Raw genomic sequence first — 11870 nt, forward strand, 5'->3', positions numbered from 1 at the left:
ACCAGGATTAAAGTAGCCCTAAACTGGGATTAAAGTAGCCCTAAACCGGGACTAAAGTAGCCCTAAACCGGGACTAAAGTAGCCCTAAACCAGGATTAAAGTAGCCCTAAACTGGGACTAAAGTAGCCCTAAACCGGGACTAAAGTAGCCCTAAACCGGGACTAAAGTAGCCCTAAACCAGGATTAAAGTAGCCCTAAACCGGGACTAAAGTAGCCCTAAACCGGGACTAAAGTAGCCCTAAACCAGGATTAAAGTAGCCCTAAACCGGGACTAAAGTAGCCCTAAACCGGGATTAAAGTAGCCCTAAACCGGGACTAAAGTAGCCCTAAACCAGGATTAAAGTAGCCCTAAACCGGGACTAAAGTAGCCCTAAACCAGGATTAAAGTAGCCCTAAACTGGGATTAAAGTAGCCCTAAACCGGGACTAAAGTAGACTAAAGTAGCCCTAAACCGGGACTAAAGTAGCCCTAAACCGGGACTAAAGTAGCCCTAAACCGGGACTAAAGTAGCCCTAAACCAGGATTAAAGTAGCCCTAAACTGGGATTAAAGTAGCCCTAAACCGGGACTAAAGTAGACTAAAGTAGCCCTAAACCGGGACTAAAGTAGCCCTAAACCAGGATTAAAGTAGCCCTAAACTGGGACTAAAGTAGCCCTAAACCGGGACTAAAGTAGCCCTAAACCAGGATTAAAGTAGCCCTAAACTGGGATTAAAGTAGCCCTAAACTGGGATTAAAGTAGCCCTAAACCGGGATTAAAGTAGCCCTAAACCAGGATTAAAGTAGCCCTAAACTGGGATTAAAGTAGCCCTAAACCGGGACTAAAGTAGCCCTAAACCGGGACTAAAGTAGCCCTAAACCGGGACTAGTCCAGGTTGAATCTAGGACAAAACCAGGATCCAAACCAGGTCAAAAACTAGCAAGTCCATCCATCCATCTATTTTCTACCGCTTGTTCCTTTCGGGGTCGCGGGTGACTGGAGCCTATCCCAGTGACTTTGGGCCTTAGGCGGGGTACACCCTGGACAGTGGCCAACTCGTCATAGGGCCAACTAGCAAGTCTTTCGTGGTAATTCTTTTGTAAACTGTCCTTGTGTGTCTTTTTCTTAAGAGAAGCAGAGGAATCCATGCAGAAGAACATGAGAATTTACACAGAAACCCAGCCAAATTTTTCAAACGTAGTCCTGAACCTTTCTGCTGAGCTGACCACTCTGCCACAGCGCCGCCGATCAATTATAAAGCTCTATTATATCCCGCCACCCGCCCACTTAAGCTCCGACAACTTTCTGAAATGTCACTCTTCTCTCAGTCGTTGCTGCACTCACACATGGAATCACCACACATTTTTAGCACTTGTGTTCAATCTGCCACTGCTCGCCTTCATCAATGTCAGGTCTGAGCCAGCCCAATTAGCTACAGCGACGCTAATGAAGACCCAAGCTAGCGCGGGGTCAATGTCAGTGTGCCGTTGATAGGGATAATGGTGCGATTGGGGTTTTGAAGATTTGCATACAGTGAACATGGTGCATAACAAAAGCAGCAAAATATATATAAAGCTAAAGGAGCTGTACCCATAGATTGTATATAAAAGTAGACGTAACTAATTTGCTAGCCACCGTGTTCCAAACAGACTCTTTCTCTTGAACTGCTGCTGTCAGACTCACAGCTGGTTGTTAGGCTTTCGTCCCCAGCGGCAGGGGCGAGTACCTTCAACAACCTTGCTCCTGATTGGCACTGTGGTTGCCATGAAACACACTCTCCGATTTCCAAATATGGAACTAGGCTCCAAATTAGCTATAGCTACATTAGCTATATAACTACTAGCCGGGATACAGTATTCACCTTATTTTGCCCCGCCCACTTTTTCCTCTTTTGGTCGGGGATCGGCACTTCCGTTGTTATTGGCCTGAATGAGGGAAAAGTCTCGTCGTTGAATATGCAATAAAGTAGATTAATTTGTGTAAAATACCCAATGTTCATGTGCACCAACGAGTCAAGACTGCACCGATTCCCCGGACGGCCCGAAAACGGCTTTAAGTCCGTGTAGAACTTAGTCACCGAGGTGGGCAGCCCTGTGTTAACTAATACAACCGGAAGAAGGATTATGTGGTCCCTACGTCCACTTCTATGTACAGTTTATAAGCAATTTTCACAACTTTCAAAGACCAGAGCGTGGTATGCTCCTATATCTTCCATTTATAAAATGATTGTATCCTTAAGTTCCCTTGTGAGCGGTTGGTCCACTTTGAGACTGATATGTGAGTAATAGACACATTGTCCTGGAGGAATTAAAATGACATCAATGGCTCCAGGACCGGTAAAGATTAGTTAAAAAAACACAGTGAGCAACTTAATATGAATGAAATGCTTCGAGACAGTGTCATGAGAAATGTAAATCTAATCAAATCTCTCTGTCCGCACGCAGCATTTTGCCTTGCGATGATACAATGTTTCTGTTTTTTATTTCCATCCATATCACCATCATCAGTCATTGATTGTATTAACTGCTGCTATAACCAGTAAATTAAGAGAAGAGTCTTTTTTATTCAGCAGACATAGATAAATAGGGAAGAGAGCTTTTTTAGCCTGTAGTCTATTAAAGAAAAGTGTTTCCTGAAGTCATGTTGCTACTAAACCAATGCCAAGGACAGCACTGCTTTGATCATTTATCACCACAGGACTGTGTGTGCACGCTGCTGTGTGGACCAAAGAAAACTAACAAGACACATTTCAAATAGCTATGCCAAAATGATCCAACCTGGGACATGGTCCTTGACAAATAAAACTCAACAGTCAGGCATGAAAGAAAAAAAAAACTCTGCTCTTAAACAATAAATAAGTTACCTCATTGGACTATAATGTAATATTGCCTCCTACATACACATCTAACCCTAACCCAGAAGTAAAGCAGGATTAGAACAGCACCAAACCAAGTCCATCGACTAAACTGGGCTCAAGACCAACCCACGGCAGCTGAATGCACATGCAGGGTTCAGAATAAGCCGTATCGCAAAATGTGACGCATTTTCTCTCAAATGTGATGCGTTCCTCAGAAAAAAGTGTGTTTGTGTCGCAGCTTTTGCGATACAAAAATGTGTGTTCAATTGTGTAACCAAAGCGCCTAAAAGTACTGATCACCCGTCAATCGATCGTCAATAACGACCTGACACATGTTTGGACGCTGTGTGGACATGACACATGTAGGACGCTGTGTGGACATGACACATGTAGGACGCTGTGTGGACATGACACATGTAGGACGCTGTGTGGACATGACACATGTAGGACGCTGTGTGGACATGACACATGTAGGACGCTGTGTGGACATGACACATGTAGGACGCTGTGTGGACATGACACATGTAGGACGCTGTGTGGACATGACACATGTTCGGACGCTGTGTGGACATGACACATGTAGGACGCTGTGTGGACATGACACATGTAGGACGCTGTGTGGACATGACACATGTAGGACGCTGTGTGGACATGACACATGTTTGGACGCTGTGTGGACATGACACATGTAGGACGCTGTGTGGACATGACACATGTAGGACGCTGTGTGGACATGACACATGTAGGACGCTGTGTGGACATGACACATGTAGGACGCTGTGTGGACATGACACATGTAGGACGGTGTGTGGACATGACACATGTAGGACGCTGTGTGGACATGACACATGTAGGACTCTGTGTGGACATGACACATGTAGGACGCTGTGTGGACATGACACATGTTTGGACGCTGTGTGGACATGACACATGTAGGACGCTGTGTGGACATGACACATGTAGGACGCTGTGTGGACATGACACATGTAGGACGCTGTGTGGACATGACACATGTAGGACGCTGTGTGGACATGACACATGTTTGGACGCTGTGTGGACATGACACATGTAGGACGCTGTGTGGACATGACACATGTAGGACGATGTGTGACATGACACATGTAGGACGCTGTGTGGACATGACACATGTAGGACGCTGTGTGGACATGACACATGTAGGACGATGTGTGGACATGACACATGTAGGACGCTGTGTGGACATGACACATGTAGGACGCTGTGTGGACATGACACATGTAGGACGCTGTGTGGACATGACACATGTTTGGACGCTGTGTGGACATGACACATGTAGGACGCTGTGTGGACATGACACATGTAGGACACTGTGTGGACATGACACATGTAGGACGCTGTGTGGACATGACACATGTAGGACGCTGTGTGGACATGACACATGTAGGACGCTGTGTGGACATGACACATGTAGGACACTGTGTGGACATGACACATGTAGGACGCTGTGTGGACATGACACATGTAGGACGCTGTGTGGACATGACACATGTAGGACGCTGTGTGGACATGACACATGTAGGACGCTGTGTGGACATGACACATGTAGGACGCTGTGTGGACATGACACATGTAGGACGCTGTGTGGACATGACACATGTTTGGACGCTGTGTGGACATGACACATGTAGGACGCTGTGTGGACATGACACATGTAGGACGATGTGTGACATGACACATGTAGGACGCTGTGTGGACATGACACATGTAGGACGCTGTGTGGACATGACACATGTAGGACGATGTGTGGACATGACACATGTAGGACGCTGTGTGGACATGACACATGTAGGACGCTGTGTGGACATGACACATGTAGGACGCTGTGTGGACATGACACATGTTTGGACGCTGTGTGGACATGACACATGTAGGACGCTGTGTGGACATGACACATGTAGGACGCTGTGTGGACATGACACATGTAGGACGATGTGTGACATGACACATGTAGGACGCTGTGTGGACATGACACATGTTTGGACGCTGTGTGGACATGACACATGTAGGACGCTGTGTGGACATGACACATGTAGGACGCTGTGTGGACATGACACATGTAGGACGCTGTGTGGACATGACACATGTAGGACGCTGTGTGGACATGACACATGTAGGACGCTGTGTGGACATGACACATGTTTGGACGCTGTGTGGACATGACACATGTTTGGACGCTGTGTGGACATGACACATGTAGGACACTGTGTGGACATGACACATGTAGGACGCTGTGTGGACATGACACATGTAGGACGCTGTGTGGACATGACACATGTAGGACGCTGTGTGGACATGACACATGTTTGGACGCTGTGTGGACATGACACATGTAGGACGCTGTGTGGACATGACACATGTAGGACGCTGTGTGGACATGACACATGTAGGACGCTGTGTGGACATGACACATGTAGGACGCTGTGTGGACATGACACATGTTTGGACGCTGTGTGGACATGACACATGTAGGACGCTGTGTGGACATGACACATGTAGGACGCTGTGTGGACATGACACATGTAGGACGCTGTGTGGACATGACACATGTAGGACGCTGTGTGGACATGACACATGTAGGACGCTGTGTGGACATGACACATGTAGGACGCTGTGTGGACATGACACATGTAGGACGCTGTGTGGACATGACACATGTAGGACGCTGTGTGGACATGACACATGTAGGACGCTGTGTGGACATGACGAGTCCCGCTGCTGCCTCAGATCGAGTCTGAAAGTGGGAGGAGCCATGTGCGCTAAAGTTAGCGTCACAGAATCGGACTTCAGAGGTCAGAGGTCAATAACTCCTAAACACAAAAGTCTTTACAGATCATTCACTGCCAAAATATTCATATTTACACTGCAGTGACACGACCTGGTTTTAACAATCAGATGTGTATTTTGGGCTCAGCCAATCACACGCTCCGAATGTGCAGCTGGAGACGAGGGCTTAGGGACCGTCATCAAATGTGCAGCCGGAGCGGTGACGAGAGTACTTAGGGACCGTCATCAAATAGCAAAACGAAAAATAGAAAGGTTTATAGCTGGAATGGAACGTCAAATAGAGCGGTACAATTTGAATAAGACATAAAATACACCATGATGGTCGCCACAGCAACCTTTATTTTTCCATCAGAAGCTTAACACTTATGTATTAAGTGAGTGTAATAACAATTCATATGTAAATGAGACTCCTGCAAATAGTCATCTGATGATGATGATGTGGAAGAAAGTTGTAAATAAGACCATCTGACTTTGTGTTGATTTATTTGTTCTACAACTCATTTTATTTGCAAGTTTTTTTTTTTTAACGTTTAAAAAGTGTTTAAAAGTTAATTTGTTCATCTTTTTTTTTAAATGAATATTTACAAATACATTTTAAATAAATAATCGTGTTATATCAATGGAAAATATTGATTGTTAGTCACTTTCATGTTTTGCTATGCAATTATGAAATTGCTATACAAATTTGGAAAAATGAAGGGATTGTTTAGCTGCTGCTGATATATATGTATATATACAATATATATACATATATATATATTCATCTGAACCTGTATTCTCTGGCCCGCACTGAAGTCCACCGATGTCTCTGTGAGCGCCGATCTTTATCTGATCCAGGTCAGGTCCTGTACATGTGAGAAGTTCACTCCCTTAGGTCTCGCTCCAGTGCTTCAGCTTCTCAGACACTTTATCCCTCTGTGTCAGATGCCGTCCTATGGTGGAGCTTTATTTCATGCAAATTGAGGTCTATCCTCACAATTGGGACTAAACTTAGACCAAAACAGGAGTAGAACAGGACAAAACCGAGTCTACACGAGGACTGGAAAAGTCTGAAAGCCTCAATAGACCGAATTCGCTCTAAACTAAAGTTATAAGTGGCAAATAAACAAAAGAAATCCACTGCACTTTGCAACATCCAAGTCCAAGTCCTGAGGTCTTGATCTCAAAGTCCAGGCTCTCAAACGCTCAAGAGCTGATATTAAGTGTTCTCTTATAGACACTTTTTAGACTCTCTCTCTCTCTCTCTCTCTCTCTCTCTCTCTCTCTCTCTCTCTCTCTCTCTCTGTGAATGGAGGCCAGTGCATGTGCTGTAAATGGGGGTAGCACCCATGGGAGCACCCATGGGAGCACCCATGGGTGCTCCCATGGGTGCTCCCATGGGAGCACCCATGGGTGGACAGCTGCTGGACACATGTGGTTCAAATGGGTCACTCAGGTTCAGCATTTAGTCAGTGCAATTAATGAATTGGGATTACAATTCTTACTAAAACCCCTCACTAAAATAGTAGGGTTATATGGAGTTTATTTAGAATATTTATTAAACATGAGCTGTTTGATGATGATATAATTTAATGTTTTGGACGTTTATAAAATAGAACAAAATGACTTTTGCTACAAACTGAAAATTGAATATTTATGACATATTATTGGTACAAATTGGACAAAGATGTCAAGAGAAATATTCTGCCAGACTTTGTTTGAATTCCGTGGACTTCTTTAAAGAATAAAACACACATATATGAAAACGTTAACTCTAACCCACTGCATTTGTAGATAATGTACATTATTACTGATGATATATGTAGATCACTTGGTCCAAACATGAGCTATGTATTGTACTGTATGTTCCTCCCACTGTGGTTGATGTAAGTTTGGTTTTCCTTGTGTCTTTGTGTTTTGTGTTTGTATTTCTTGTAAAATGTCCCTTTGCCATTATCTTCATTTACAGATAAATGAAAATATACAGAGTTTGTTCCAACAAAGTCAAGTATTCATATTTTTGCATGAGTCATTATTGATATATTCATATTTTGGTATCTATCTGCCCATCGCAAACCTCAAAAGTACAGTCATAGACGTATTGGAGTAGTAGTAGTAGTATTCAGGATTACTGCCTCTCAGTGTTTGGTGTGAACCAGCAGTTCATTTCACTGGAAATAAGACCTGATTACATTTGTATTAAGTCCTGCAGATTATATGGAATGGTAGACCAAAGATCGAACTCACAACCTCTTCAAATTTGTAGACGAATGTCTCCAGCTATTTCTTTTGTATAAACATATTCATATTCACATATACAAAGGTTTATGTTTAAACATGGGGGAAAACGTGTGAAACAAATGATACAAGTTCAAAAGGCAGCGCTGGCTTTGCCATTGAAACATGATTGAGTTTTGCTTCTTGACAGATGGGGCTGTTTTGTCAAAATTCAATTTAAACCACCATCATGAGAATCAAATATGGTGGAGCTGTAGGCAACACCAAATGAAAGCTATGATTGATACCGACAGCCCAGGGTTATGGAGCAAAGACGGTTGGATTTTTCCGCTAGGGGAATAAATGCTGTCACGAGACAATAGAGTGTTACTGTGGGAGAGTGGTTAGCCTGTGTCCTCTCAGTGAAGAGCTTGTGGGTTGGACTCCAGATCTCTCTGAGTGGAGTGTGCGAGTCATGTCTGGGCCAGGTATCCCAGGGTTCCTCACGGTTCCTCAGGGTTCCTCACGGTTCCTCAGGGTTCCTCACGGTTCCTCACGGTTCCTCAGGGTTCCTCACGGTTCCTCAGGGTTCCTCACGGTTCCTCACGGTTCCTCAGGGTTCCTCACGGTTCCTCAGGGTTCCTCACGGTTCCTCAGGGTTCCTCAGGGTTCCTCACAGTTCCTCACGGTTCCTCAGGGTTCCTCACGGTTCCTCAGGGTTCCTCACGGTTCCTCAGGGTTCCTCACGGTTCCTCAGGGTTCCTCACGGTTCCTCAGGGTTCCTCACGGTTCCTCACGGTTCCTCAGGGTTCCTCACGGTTCCTCACGGTTCCTCACGGTTCCTCACGGTTCCTCAGGGTTCCTCACGGTTCCTCAGGGTTCCTCAGGGTTCCTCACGGTTCCTCAGGGTTCCTCACGGTTCCTCAGGGTTCCTCAGGGTTCCTCACGATTCATATCGATTCCATACGCGACAGCTGTCTCACTGAATACTGTTTTTTCTATTTGTGCCTGTAACTGAGGGAAATAAGATAAGATAAGATAAGATAAGATAAGATAAGATAAGATATTCCTTTGTTGTCCCACATGGGGAAATTTCATTGGTGCAACGCACCATGTATCTGCTTTTCACTATTTAAATACATTTGAATGTGTTTTTATACTTCTATCGATCTTTTGTGATGTATATTGTCTTGTGGTTTTAATGTAGTTTTAGTATGACACTTTGAATAGCTCTTTGCCTGAATTTTGCGCTACAAATACATTTCGATTTATTGATACGATAGTAATACAATTTTACATCATATTTTACTGTATGTACAATGCATTACATTGCATGTGTTATTCTGCAATATATCACATTTTTTGAAGAACCAAATATATAGCAGTATTTCTTTGTAGAAGCACTGCCCGTCAAACTTAAAAGGAAATACACACATTTTAACCATTAAGGTGGAGAAGTACTGAATTGTGTTTTTGTTTTCATAGCAGGGGCATTGGTGGATAAGCTTGTTATGCCATGTATGCCACTGGGCCATGTACACCAGGAAAACCAAGGCCACCGAGACTTTTACTTTGTTACTTTCCATCACTGATCAAAACAGTGAATATGTCAAATGTTTTGCATAAACAAGTTATTCAATAAGTCATATCTTATTTTATTTTTTGCACTTAAATTGCTCTTTTCTAATAGAACCTTGGCCATTAGTAGTTTATTTTTCATAGTTTTATAGAGCACATTAAACAAACAAATGGCACAACATTTACGCCATATTGATAATGAATTTCCTTTAGTATTCTCAATAAAATTACTAAAACTTAATTGCAAAAATATGAGGGGAAATTGCAACATATTGCTCTAGGTGCACAGAACCTTTGAGTGATTCACAACAGCAGTATGCACTGGTTGGAGCCGGGACTGAACCTCCAACCCTCCAGTTATGAGGCAACCGCTTTACCCCCCAGACATTGTCACTCGGGTCTGGGACAGAAAAAATCTGATTGTGATTTTTCTGAGAAGTATTGCAGTTAGATTTGAGATCCATGTGTATAAGACTGCACATTGTAAATAAGTCTCATTCACATTTGAGGGATGTTAAATGTATGATGCAGGTGTCATATTTGAGTTCACTGACCAAAGTAATCAACTACATCTTTTCTAATGTTAATATACTTAATCCTGTTCCCAAATATCTGCAAAACGTACATGTACAATAATGCATATACTGTAGTGAATAAAATCGTCTTGAACACCCACATTTTATCCCTGATTAAATAAATAAATGATCTAAGCCAATAGAGCTGTACAATGTGGCCGTAAATGACTGATATTTGTATTACTGTTACTTATTAATACAGCTTACTTTTTAACGTCAAATGCCAAAAACAAGATTTCAGACTTTAGAAAATATAGGTAAAATATTTGTTTCATTTTAAACACACACTTTTGTTAAAATGACAGCAATATTCTGTCTGATGGAGAATCTCGTTGTTATTGCAATACATTTAGTTTGTTGTTCACAGTAAGTGTTATTGCATCAGCCAATATCGTGTCGATGATTATTGCGTCAACCAATATTGCAATTTCAATACTTTACAGGACATTTTATTCCTGATTTAAGCAATAATTTGTTCTATTTATCAAATTATTTACCCGAGTTGCCCTAAATATTTTGCATTGCATTATTTTCTTCAATAGGCAAAATAATTTAAACAAGAAATTAGGAAAAGATTGCAAAATGTGATATGGCTGTAATTTACTGCATTATCTTTTGTTTTGACCCAATAATATCAGCTCTGAAATGAAAATACATGCCTTAATTTACCACTAATCAGACTCTGTCAAAACAAATCATCAGATGGAGATACAATACTGTATCGATTATTGTGTTTGCATTAGACAATATCTTGATGCAAAATTCTGCATATCCATCACCGAGAGCCCGAGACTTGATTGATGGACGGATGTGGACGCGAGCTCCTGGACGTAATGGAGGCTAGAAGAGGGCGGGGAGGCTAAATGAATAATGAGCATGTAGAAGGGGCTGAGGAGGGACGTGCAGGCAGCTCGGTGTACATCCACCTACCTCCCACCCCGCTGTCTCCTCCGTCTCCTCCCGGGCTTACGGAGCGCCTGAACCCCGCTGCTGTCATCTCATCGCTCGCCATACCTCCCCGCGTAAATATATCAATATATATATATATATATCAATATATATATATATATGTCTTCCTCAAATCGCTTCCGTTCACAGCCGCGACGCGTCCATCACTGTCTGCTTCTACCTCACGGAGCTACGGGCGGTGTGTTGTGGTCCTCTGCCTCCAGCGATGCGCACTCTCCTCCGGCTTTGTGTCTGTGTGATCCCGCTGTCCGGGGCCACTGCGCTGTCCGGGGCCACTGCGCTGTCCGGGGCCACTGCGCTCAAATGTCCGCGTCCCCCACTTGAAGTTGCTGTTCTTATTTCATAAATTGGTGAAAAATCCGCAATTGTCAGCCAGATGTCAGAACACGGCGCAGCCCGATGTTTCACGAGGCAACGGCCAAACATTGAATTCAAACACAATATCCCTGCTCACCTTTTTTTGGAATCTGAATGAACGAAATAGTCCAGGGTTTTCCAGAACAGGAAACGTCTCGCTTCAGAGCCTGAACCTTCCCGCGATGCCTGTCAGATTGTGCAGCCGGCCCAGGGAGCTCTGGAGCCGGGCAGCTGGGCAGTGAGGCACCGCTGCTCTGTCTGACGCGCCCACGTCACGGCACTTTTAGCGCTGCGGTCACGTGACGCGCGCGCGCGCCGGGGCTCGTTCAGGTGACGTGAGTGCAGGGCCGGCCCAAGCCCTCAGGGGGCCCTAAGCGAAAACATTTTTGGGGGCCCCTCACCACGTCATCAGAATCAGTTTTATTGCCATTGTCAGTAAACAATTCACATATGGAACTTTCTTCAACGCAAACAAAGCACCAAAACTCCAGGGCATATATTTGCCAGTTTATTCTCAACACCTCACAAGCTCAAATA

At 43.8% G+C, this 11870-nt stretch overlaps 1 protein-coding gene across 1 annotated transcript in view; it reads right to left on the bottom strand.

Moving 5' to 3' along the window:
* Positions 1-11048, bottom strand: part of b3galt2 (UDP-Gal:betaGlcNAc beta 1,3-galactosyltransferase, polypeptide 2) — a 32678-nt gene extending 21630 nt beyond the window's left edge. The window contains exon 1 of the mRNA XM_072438953.1: positions 10938-11048. The gene's annotated coding sequence lies outside the window, so the exon portion shown is untranslated. The remainder of the gene's footprint in view (positions 1-10937) is intronic.
* Positions 11049-11870: the final 822 nt, after the last annotated feature.

This window comes from Eucyclogobius newberryi, unplaced genomic scaffold (assembly GCF_026437365.1).
Source record: "Eucyclogobius newberryi isolate DKJ021-1_F unplaced genomic scaffold, fEucNew1.0.hap1 SCAF_9, whole genome shotgun sequence".
Taxonomy (NCBI): Eukaryota; Metazoa; Chordata; class Actinopteri; order Gobiiformes; family Gobiidae; genus Eucyclogobius; species Eucyclogobius newberryi.